The sequence below is a fragment of the Simochromis diagramma genome, unplaced genomic scaffold (assembly GCF_900408965.1).
Source record: "Simochromis diagramma unplaced genomic scaffold, fSimDia1.1 OVJJ01000585.1, whole genome shotgun sequence".
NCBI classification, from domain to species: domain Eukaryota; kingdom Metazoa; phylum Chordata; class Actinopteri; order Cichliformes; family Cichlidae; genus Simochromis; species Simochromis diagramma.
In genome coordinates this window covers 6,544,685-6,555,676 of record NW_024387398.1, presented here as the reverse complement: position 1 = coordinate 6,555,676, position 10,992 = coordinate 6,544,685, and positions in this window count along the sequence as shown.

Below are 10,992 nucleotides of genomic sequence, written 5' to 3'. Positions count from 1 at the left end.
ATCTTGCACCACTTACTCTTTGATTCCCTGTAATTACTCCAAGCAGCCGCTGTCTTTGACATGACCTAAAAAATGATGCATGGCCTTTAACAATTTCTTAATTTTATGAGGTCTGGGCTCTCTGAGGTGGGGGGGTTATACAGATTGGTAACCAGTAACTAGATAGACATTTAACCAAAACATTTTATTTTCCTTGATTTTAAGTTTCTTTATAGAGAGACTGAAACATGTCCATTATTTGAGGGATTGCTATGGATTCCCAAAGGATAGATTCTAATGGTGAAATGTGACTTTTTCTCTATTGCAACTAGTCCCTCAATATCTATCAGATGGATTAACACCAGATTTTGTACAGACATTCATTGCTCTCTGGGGCTCCTTATTTCTAGTAAAGTACCATGATGAGGTTCAACTGATTTGTTAATGGAATTCATACTCGTGCTGGATAAATTGTAATTACTTGGTGATTACCTGACTCTTCACTATGAGATTAAAATTTAAAAATGGCTAAAGCACCTTTTATATATGATCCTTAGGGAAATCTTTTGATACATTTATTCATCTGATTGTTAAGTGTAAAAAAGATCAACACTACAAATATATAAAATGACTGAACTAAACCAGAAATTAAGACAGAACATAAACCAGAAAATGCTGATTTTCTTTCATGTGTATTAAATACAGCGTAGGCTTAAAACTTCTGGAAAAATGCAATAAAATATATCTCAAAGTCATATATACAGTAATTAAATGCTACGGACCAACTGTGACTAAGATTTCTATAAACACGTCAAAATATTATGGCTTTATATTGGAAATGTCCAGTACTTTTTGTTTTAAAATCTGTTGTATGTCCAAAAAAACCCATCTAAGTATGTAGTGGCTGCTCTCTTTTCACTTATGAGTACCTTTGAATGATATCATATACATGTAATGTGTTTTGTAAACACAACACTCATAATCTCATCCTGTATGTGTTAGTGAGAGTGAGCAGTGAGCGTCATTAAGACGGCCCTTGTAGATAGAGTGCTTCCTCCTGCAGCGAGAAGTGGTGGTGGAGCGGGTTGACGATCTCAGAAGTTGCATGCTACGGAAGGAGATGGTAAAGATAGATGAAAGACTGCCTGCATGTATGACTGGAAGAGAAGAAGATTAGACGAGGGTAAAGTCTCCAAAACAGTTCCATTATTGACACAGTAAGTGCAGGCAATAAGGGTCTTCTCTTCTGGGTCCTCATCAAAGTTCTTTACAGGAGGCCAAAAGGGAAATAATGCACCAGAAAGCTTCAACCAAATCACTCTTGGGGATCAAAGGATTGCCATTATCTCACACAAATTCACATGCACGCACACACAAATATTCTCAAAGGCATCTTGGAGCAGAGTAATGCTTTGATGTTCATCTATCTGAATGTTACAAGCTGGTGTTAGAAGACCACCGTGGTTTAGGAAATTTAGGAAATTGAACTACAGTTGGTTGAAAATGATGCTTGCTGAAAATTTGCATAGATGGCACAAGGTAAAGGTAAGACTTACAGATTTCAAAGGCTGCTATTCTTGGTCGTGAAACCAAGAACTTTTTTTGTATTGCCTTTGCATTGTTTCATCATTGTATTAGCACTGCTAAGGTTGTGGGTCTGAAAAGTGAAACCAACACAGTAGTGAGTCAATGTCCATAAGGTCCCATGGTAAAATGTCCAACATTTCAGCATAAATATAAATGCTGTTACAATGATTTTGGGCTAGATAGCTAATTTATTCTCTGATGACAACTGTGTAAATTCATCTATTTAAGTCAGCAGTCCCCAACCCCCAGGCCATGGACTGGTAGCGGTCCGTGAGTCGTTTGGTACCGGGCCACAAGAGTTGAGGCTCAGGTGTGAAATTGATGGTTCTCAGGGTTTTTATCGTTTTTATCGTTAACTCGGTTTCCCTGGGTCTTTTCCCGTGTGTTATGAATAAATCTTCTTTTTTTGGTACCGGTACTGGTTTTGTTTTGTTGTATTTATTCGCGACACCTTAAATGCCTGTCCGTGAAAATATTGTCGGACATAAACCGGTCCGTGGCACAAAAAAGGTAAAAAAAAAAAGGGAATCGCTGATTTAAGTTGTATGACAGCTTAAAGTTGTGCATGATAAAGGTCATGGCCCCTTTGAATGAGTGGAAGATGCTGTTTCATCTTGTTCAAAGTGAAAGACACTCAAAGGAGCTAGCTATCAATTTTTCAGTTTCTCAAACTTTGCTTTGTGTTGACCAAAACTGGTATTCCATGCACAATCTGGTGATCTGGATCACTTAATTACCAAATTTGGAGTCGAAATATTAAAAAGGGAATATAGGCTATCAGTCAACAATGTCAAACAAAAGACTGTCACTTTGAAAGTGCTCTACTCACCCTCCTCTCAAGTCATATTTATTGACAATAATCACAAGTGATATTGTTGTATGAAAATAACTGTACATTTGTGCAAGATAAACACAATCTGTAAAGGTCTGCTTCTGCCACAAAGAATTATGGGATTGTTTCCTTTTATATTGTCATAGGCCCAGAAGATCATATGATAAAGGAAGAAAGACAGGAAGTATTGAAGCAGCTTTTCTCAGCATTTAAAGAACTTGACAAGCTTTTGTCCTTGCTTCCAATTACCATTGCTTGTCTGGGTCATCTTTTTTTATTTAGCACACTTTTTTCATATCAGCCTTTAGTATTTTTTGTGGCCTTTTGTAGTCAGTATAACCTTTTGCAGGATTTTGTTTTATGACCTCGGTGCTCAGCACAGTAGTGTAGTGGTTTGCATTGTCCAAATGCACGCATGTCATGTTAGTTGGTGATTATAAATTGCCCATATGTGTGAATGTGAGTGTGAATGGTTGTCTGTCTCTTTGTGTAGCCCTGCAACAAACTGTTCAGGCTGCAGGGTGTGCCCCCCTCTCACCCTGTGTCACCCCATCAACCCTGTGTCAGATAAGCCATTCTTTATTTTTTATTTTTTTTTAATGGATGGATGAACGTCTGTGCTTGTGTAATTACATGTGCATACTTATTCAAGAAGAGCAAATGATACAAGCAATACTATATGACTGGCAAACATCTAAAACTTAACAAAACAGTAACACCTAAGATATCGCTCTAGTCTGCTGTAGACTGACTCTAAGGGTGGCACTTGGCTAGCCTGCATCCTTCATTGGGATTTAGATGACGCTTCCTTTCTGCAGCGCATGTTATTCCTTTACCCTTATTCTCTTAAATGTCCGTGAAGATAAGATGCCTATGATAAGTAAGCATGTACCTGGACAGAGGAGATACAGTAGAAAACAACAGGAGGAAGTGTGCCTTAGCCATTTGTGGGGCTTAAATTTCAAAAGGAGAACAGAGTGGGCAGAGGAAGCTGGCAATCGTACACGAATGACTCAGCATGCCGTCAAACATTTCCGTAACATCACGTGAGATATAACAATGTTGAGAAGTAGATGGTTGATTGGAATTTATATTTTCACAAAAGCATCTGAAATTTGGTGTTATGCAACATACCCATATCCATAAATAACAAGATTTGCTCCTTGTTATGAGTGTGTGGATTATGAACACAAGTAACAAATCACCTTATCTTAACATGAGTCTTCCTTTGTGTGTGTGTGTGTGTGTGTGTGTGTGTGTGTGTGTGTGGGTATCAGAGAGTGAGAGATAAAGACAGAACAGTATTTTATCCTTTTTACTTTTAAGGAGGTGGAAAGAATTACCCAATCTTAGAATTTGGACCAGACTGGTATCATGTAATAGCATTTAAATAACACATCACGTATTTTCACGTTATCTTAACACTTTCTTTTTGCATGCCATTTCACTCCACAAACTGCCTTCTAACCCTGACCCTAACTGCGGATTTCTATGCTTGACAGTGTGAGTCCTTAGGGTTTCATAGTATTCAATTAAATTCCAGTGACACAGAAAACCTTATCTATTTATGTTTTCAGTGAATTTTACAATATATTTGTAAGATTTTACAAGTAAAAGGGTCATGTGCTCTACCACATGTGGAGAAAAGTCAGACTCATTATATAATCCTAAAATAACTAAGATAAGTGAAAGCCGTGTAACCATGGCTTACTACAGCCTGCGTGAGTATTTGTGTGCTCTTGATGAGCACAGGCCAAAGCACACATGCATAATTCAAAAAGCTGCACACACACACACACACACACACACGAGTAATGAAAATTCGATAGATGACAGACAAAGCTCTATTGTGCCACATTAATAAGATTTAATACGGGACTTTCTTTTCTTCCGACACTGGCAGGATAACTTGTTCTTATTGGCAAACTAATCTTATCTCAGTATCTTCCAATAATGTCATTCATTAGTTTGCCTCTAGCTTATTTATACTGTGGACTACAGTTTTCAAAGCACCATTACACACTTGGTAAAATGTAGAAGCTCTATTTTTTCTCTTCTATCTTATCACAGCAAAGTAACTACAACAGCACAAAAAGAGGAATGATAAAAGCGTTTGTGTGCATGGGCTGTTACAGACATCATCAACAACAGCTGATGTCAAAGAATGTATCTTGAAAGTTTGCAATAATTCCGCAATTACTGGCATGACAGTTAGATATAACACATGCATCCACCAGCTTCTGATAGATAACCATACAGAGATAGAGTAACTTCACTTGGCTCGGGTAAAATCTGCAGGACATTTAAAACAATACGGGATGTGAACATGTTTTGCACTGCTTTGTCACACACCATGAAGATGTGGTGTATTCTCGAAACTTAGCTTGTCAGCACCTCTTAACTCAGTGTATTTTTTTGGTATGTCGTCCTCTCTGCTTACATTCTGAGTTTTGTTTTGTTTTTACTGCCTTTACTCTCTCTACATTTGTTTCTTTACATGTCAGTTAAGTGCTTCTTGTTTACTTTGGATCATTCCAGACTGCTTTTGTCAAATTATTGTTCTTATATCTTCTGTAACACATACACAATATATAAAAAAAATAAAATTCCCCACTCGCCCCTGCGGGCGGTTTATCCTTCAAGCTCGGGTCCTCTACCAGAGGCCTGGGAGCTTGAGGTTCCTGCGCAGTATCTTAGCTGTTCCCAGGACTGCGCTCTTCTGGACAGAGATCGCCGCTGTTGTTCCCGGGATCTGCTGGAGCCACTCACCTAGCTTGGGAGTCACCGCACCTAGTGCTCCGATTACCATGGGGACCACGTCACCTTCACCCTCCACATACTCTCGAGCTCTTCTCTGAGCCCTTGGTATTTCTCGAGCTTCTCGTGTTCCTTCTTCATGATGTTGCTGTCATTCGGAACCGCTACATCGATCACTACGGCCGTCTTCTTCTGTTTGTCTACCACCACTATGTCCGGTTGATTAGCCACCACCATTTTGTCCGTCTGTATCTGGAAGTCCCACAGGATCTTAGCTTGGTCATTCTCCACCACCCTTGGGGGCGTCTCCCATTTTGACCTCGGAACTTCCAGGCCATATTCGGCACAGATGTTCCTGTACACTATGCCGGCCACTTGGTTATGGCGTTCCATGTATGCCCTGCCTGCTAGCATCTTGCACCCTGCTGTTATGTGCTGGATTGTCTCTGGAGCATCTTTACACAGCCTGCACCTGGGGTCTTGCCTGGTGTGATAGACCTCAGCCTCAATGGATCTGTTCCTTGTTCCTGTGCTACCATGATTAGTGCCTCTGTGCTGTCTTTCAGTCCAGCTTTGTCCAGCCACTGGTAGGATTTCCGGATATCAGCCACCTCCTCTATCTGTCGGTGGTACATACCGTGCAGGGGCCTGTCCTTCCATGATATATATATATATATATATATATATATATATATACATATATATATATATATATTAGGGGTGCAACGATACACAAAATTCACGGTTCGGTTCGGTTCGATACTTTGGTGTCACGGTTCGATATTTTTTCGATACAAAAAAAATATGTTCATGCCTTTTTAATTTGTCATTTATTAAAATTATAAATATATATTTTAACTCAAAAGTACAGTTTTTAAATTTAATGTTGCTGAAACAACAAAGTAATAAAAAATAAATTTATCTGATTGAGGAATCACTCATCTTTGGAAAAGAGAGTTTATTACAGAGAAATGGCTCTTTCCAAAATAAAAGCTATACTATACGCTTCTTCTGGGCTATATTCTCAGCAGCATATTAAACATATCAGGTCCCCATAAGGAGAATCATGTGCTAACGGCTGTCTAAATGACTCGGGTAAAGTTTGTAGCATGCGTGCTTGTTGTTTTTGTCTGCTTCCACTTGTCTTTGCACTACGATGATGTCGGAGTAAATGTGCAGTCATATTCGTTGTGTTCCCACTAGTGCTGTCAGCGTTAATCTCGTTGAAATGACGTTAACGCCACAACACGGCAAATCTCCGTTAACGAGCTACCGCGGATCGCCCCGTGCGTGGGGCTGGACGGCCAACACATTAACGAGCTAACTGCGCTAACGCACTAGTTCCCACCAATGTAATTGAGCATTGAGTGGCACATCCGACATACTGTTTTACTTTTGTCCATGACGTGCTTACCTTCAGGGTCATACTTCACATGAAAACCAAAAGAGTTCCAAACGCCAGATCTGAATGAGGGTGGGGGAGGTTCAATTTGCCATGTTGCAAGGAGAGTTTAACTTCTGTGTCGCTAGCTTGCCCTGCGCTCAGTGAATCTGCGTTCGACTACTCCGCCTAGGCTGCACTGTCGAGCGCAGATCCACTGAGCGCTCAACACAGACAGCGTCGACAGAAGGAAAGTTGATCAAATAAATTAAAATTTTGTATTGTTCGATACATATACATACCGAACCGAAAGCACTGTATCGAACGGTTCAATATCGATACGAGTATTGTTGCACCCCTAATATATATATATATATATATATATATATATATATATATATATATATATATATATTATGATGTTTTACATGCTTGGTTAAAGGCCAGTTTCGCTTTTTATCTTAGACAGATCTTAGAGTTAGATAAACTGACTGTAGAGGGAGACAAATATAAATAAAATTTATGAAAAGTATCCACAACTTAGATGAAATCAAATAATTTTACAATCAAATGCACAAACATACTTTAGGCCACAGTGCCTGCTGCACATTTCTGTGACGTCATAACATTTTTTCACACTGAGCCACATTCCTGTGCATGTATTTCTTTTTTCTTTTTTTTCAGTGTTTAAAATGATTCAAATTGTGATATTGCAGGTTTTGTGCCAGGGGGAGGCCTAAGGGCTTGCCCTACATCATTCATTATGCCCTCGCCCATCAAGCAGCACAAGCAGTACTGCTCTGGAGTAATTCCAAAAGGGCTCTCATCATTAGCTTGCCACTTGGTGGCCAATTGCTAGAGCAAAGGAGACAAAAGCTGAAGTCCACCCCTGCATGCTCTGATTGCTCTGAGGGAGAGAGAGGGGGGGGGGGGGGAGACAGAGAGAACGAGGGGTAGAGGAAAGATGGGGGCCTCCTTTTTGGCCTGGTAGAACACAGATTCCTACTGCAGAGTAGTTTTAGCACAGGGTGTCCTGAACAGAGGTAAACAGAATCTCGAGCTTCTCTGTGGGTTTTCATTTGATTTAGATCTCTGTGGTTTAAAGGAGTATCCTCAAGGATGATTGAATTAGGAGGAGTGACAGTTAACATCAGACTCAAGGACAGACAAAGAGGTTTCCTGTTATCTGTCTGATTTATTTAATTGCAAATAATCCTCAAATTCTTCATAATAGCAGCGCCTTTGTATTCTTGGCAGGTGTTTGATCCCTCAGATAAACTAATCATTTCCAACACAAGTGAAGGACTATTGAAATAACTGTCAGATTATGGACACACCATGAAAAAGGGGGATTCATTTTCCATGATTCTGACATGAAGTAATGACATTAAATTAAAGCCTTTGATTTATCTTGATCCTCTTCCTCCTTGTTGGCTTTTTTGCCTCTTCTCTGACTTGCTTTCACTCTTCCGACTAGTAAATTTGGCCATGCTGTGATCTTACTGTGCCTCCAGGCCCTCAGGTTATTTGGATATTGTGTGGAGTCAGAGCTTTGTCAATCAGATAAGCAGTGACCTTGCAGACCTAGCAGATAAGATGTTACATGGCAAGAGGAAATGGCAGCCAGCATGGGACACAAGGCTCGACTATGAATGCTCAGTGAAGCGACACTGATCACAGCTGTTCTGTACAAGAATGAAAATATATTACTTGTGCCTTTTGTAATTTCCAATTTATAGTGACTGATCTGATTTGGACCTTGCTGACAAGTGCTTGTCTTATTATCTGTTGAATAAAATCCCTGCAAGGTATTACAAGTTTGACTAAGAAAACAATGACTGGAAAAGGAAACAGCCTTGTAGAATTTTATATTAAAGGCCAATATTATGGGATTGTGATCATTAGCCATTCAATTTTTTGTACCATCTTTTAAAATACCAAAATTTAAAATGGGTTACATCAAATCTGAGTATTTTTAAACAGCTACAAAAAACACAGTCCCGATAGTCACAATAAATGACTTGCACATAGCCATTTCAACTGCCATGGAGTCACTGAGTTTGTAAGGAATAACACAAACTTGCCACTCATTCCATTGCACTGAGAAATTACAAAAGGATGAATGAGGGGCAGGTCTTTGTCTAGGACCGCAGCTTTGGGTGGTCCACAGGTTGGAAGCCCTCTGGGAGGGATCAGGCAGACCTCCACGTATAATGCCAAGAAGACGACTGTTATTTTTAAAGGGTACACACTAATTTAAAGGCATCTTTGCCACAGCCCAGAGTTCATTTTTGTTTGAAAATTATTTTTTCCACAAAGCTATTACTTTGCTTTTAACCATAAGTAAATAATTGTAAGTGATTTTTGGAAAAATAATCTGGTTTTAGCCAATGTCTGACTAACAAAACCTCAGCTTCATTACATATATAAAAGCATACAATGTCTCTCCACTGTGAAACCCAAGAGAAATACCAAAAATACACCATAACACAATATAATCTATTGATTTAAATAACAAATACATAAGCCACACGATAATCTTTGAAAATGTTTGCTGAGCCTATACTCATTCATTTCAACACTCTGCTTCATATTCACACACATTTAGGTCTGGGAGCTGCCCAGGGCAACCACAGTTCTCTGCTGCTGGGGCACTGAGCTGATGGTTCACTTCTTTTCTCAAGAGACCCTTGATGGATGTTGTTCAGCAAGGGAAGAGAAATACCCATTCAGCCCCCTAACTGTCTAGGAGTTCAAGCACTTCACTCACAAGCTCTCCCAAATAAAAGGGTTACCACTAGAAATATCAGACAAGTAAAGCCAATTACACTCACTTTAGCTGTTGTGTAAGTTCATGGCATAAAGGTTTCCAAACTAATTTCCTCAGTGAGCATTAAGTACAAATTTTTGTCTGCAGTGGTGGTATCAGCCCACCCTCCACGATGCCTGAGTACTGCAGTCAGAGGATTCAGGTTACAAGACCTACCGTGTTCTGCATGTAGCTGTTGATTGTGGTTTAACACATGAGACTGTGGTGTTTTCCCCACACTTCAACTTTTCTCCTGGGACGCCTTAAGGTATTGTACCACCATACCAAACTTTCCCCCATGTCAATCCAAAGGCAGGCTTGAAATGTCCCAACTACTAACTACATACGATACATGGCTGCATAAAAAAACTGCAGTCTTCATGAGTCTGTTATCAAGTACATTCCCGTGTCCAATTAATAAAACACTAGCTCAGAAAACTCAGTAATTTAATGTACTAACTTGACTAAGTTACCAAGGCTGTTTGTGTCAATACTTTATATAGACCAACTCAAGAGTCAGGACCCCCTAAGTCAATTTGCCAGATACAAAGACATCTTTTCAGAAGCTTCAATAACTCTGAATGTATAAATGACATTTACATATGTGATGTTAAATAGACAGAGATCTATTTAATCAGCAGCAAATCAGAAGACCTGAAAGCCTGCAGACAACTAAATCAATTGTGTGACTGCAGCACCCTCTATTGCCAAAAGTGGAGACTAACTTATGAATGAATGCTTCCTAGACTGAGCTCGAAGACTATCCCTGGACAGTCTGTCACAGGGCTAACACAGAAAGACAGACAAACATTCATTCACTGTCATTCACACTTATTGACAATTTAGAATCATCCGTTAACCTAATCCCCACATGTCTTTGGACTGTGGGAAGAAGCCTGAGTACCCTGAGACAACCCATACAGACATACAGGAGAGTACATGCAAACTCCACACAGAAAGGCTTCAGCTAGTTGGTGGATTCAAACCCAGAGGATCTTTTTGCTGTGAGGCAACAGTGCAAAATAAGCTGAGTTGAGGGTAATTACTCCTCCATTTCTATCTTTCTTTAAGTATCCTTACTATCCTTACTTACCCAAGCATATCTAGAACCGCTTTGGTTAACAGCACCTCCCTTTGTAACTGATCTTAGTTGGTGGAAATTTTTAAGCTGTTAATCCACTTTTAATGTTAAAGAATTTAGGATTCTAGTGACAACTGATCAGAATCTCTAAGTAAAAATCTGACTTAGCCATACACACATTTTAAATCACCAGAGAGACTAGTGGCATTTTAAAGACATTTTAAAGGTTTTTGGTGTACTGTGTTTGACCATTAAGTCAAACACAATACATACAGGAGAGTTTTACTTTAACTACTCTTTATATGCTTTATTTGATGCTTGCTTATGGCAGTTTCCCTCAATTAAGGGAGCTCTGTCGAGTTTTGAGCCACTCTGTCTGGGAAGCAAGAGCCTTCAAGCACCTCTACAGTTAGTGGAAAAAGATCCTCGCTACAGGTGGGTTGGACTTAAAATGATCTGTGAGGATTTTAACATGAACGTCCATTTCTGTTATCTCGGTGACAAAGTTTACTAAACATTACACTCCTACTACCATTTGGAGACAGATCCTGGATGTTCTAGACATG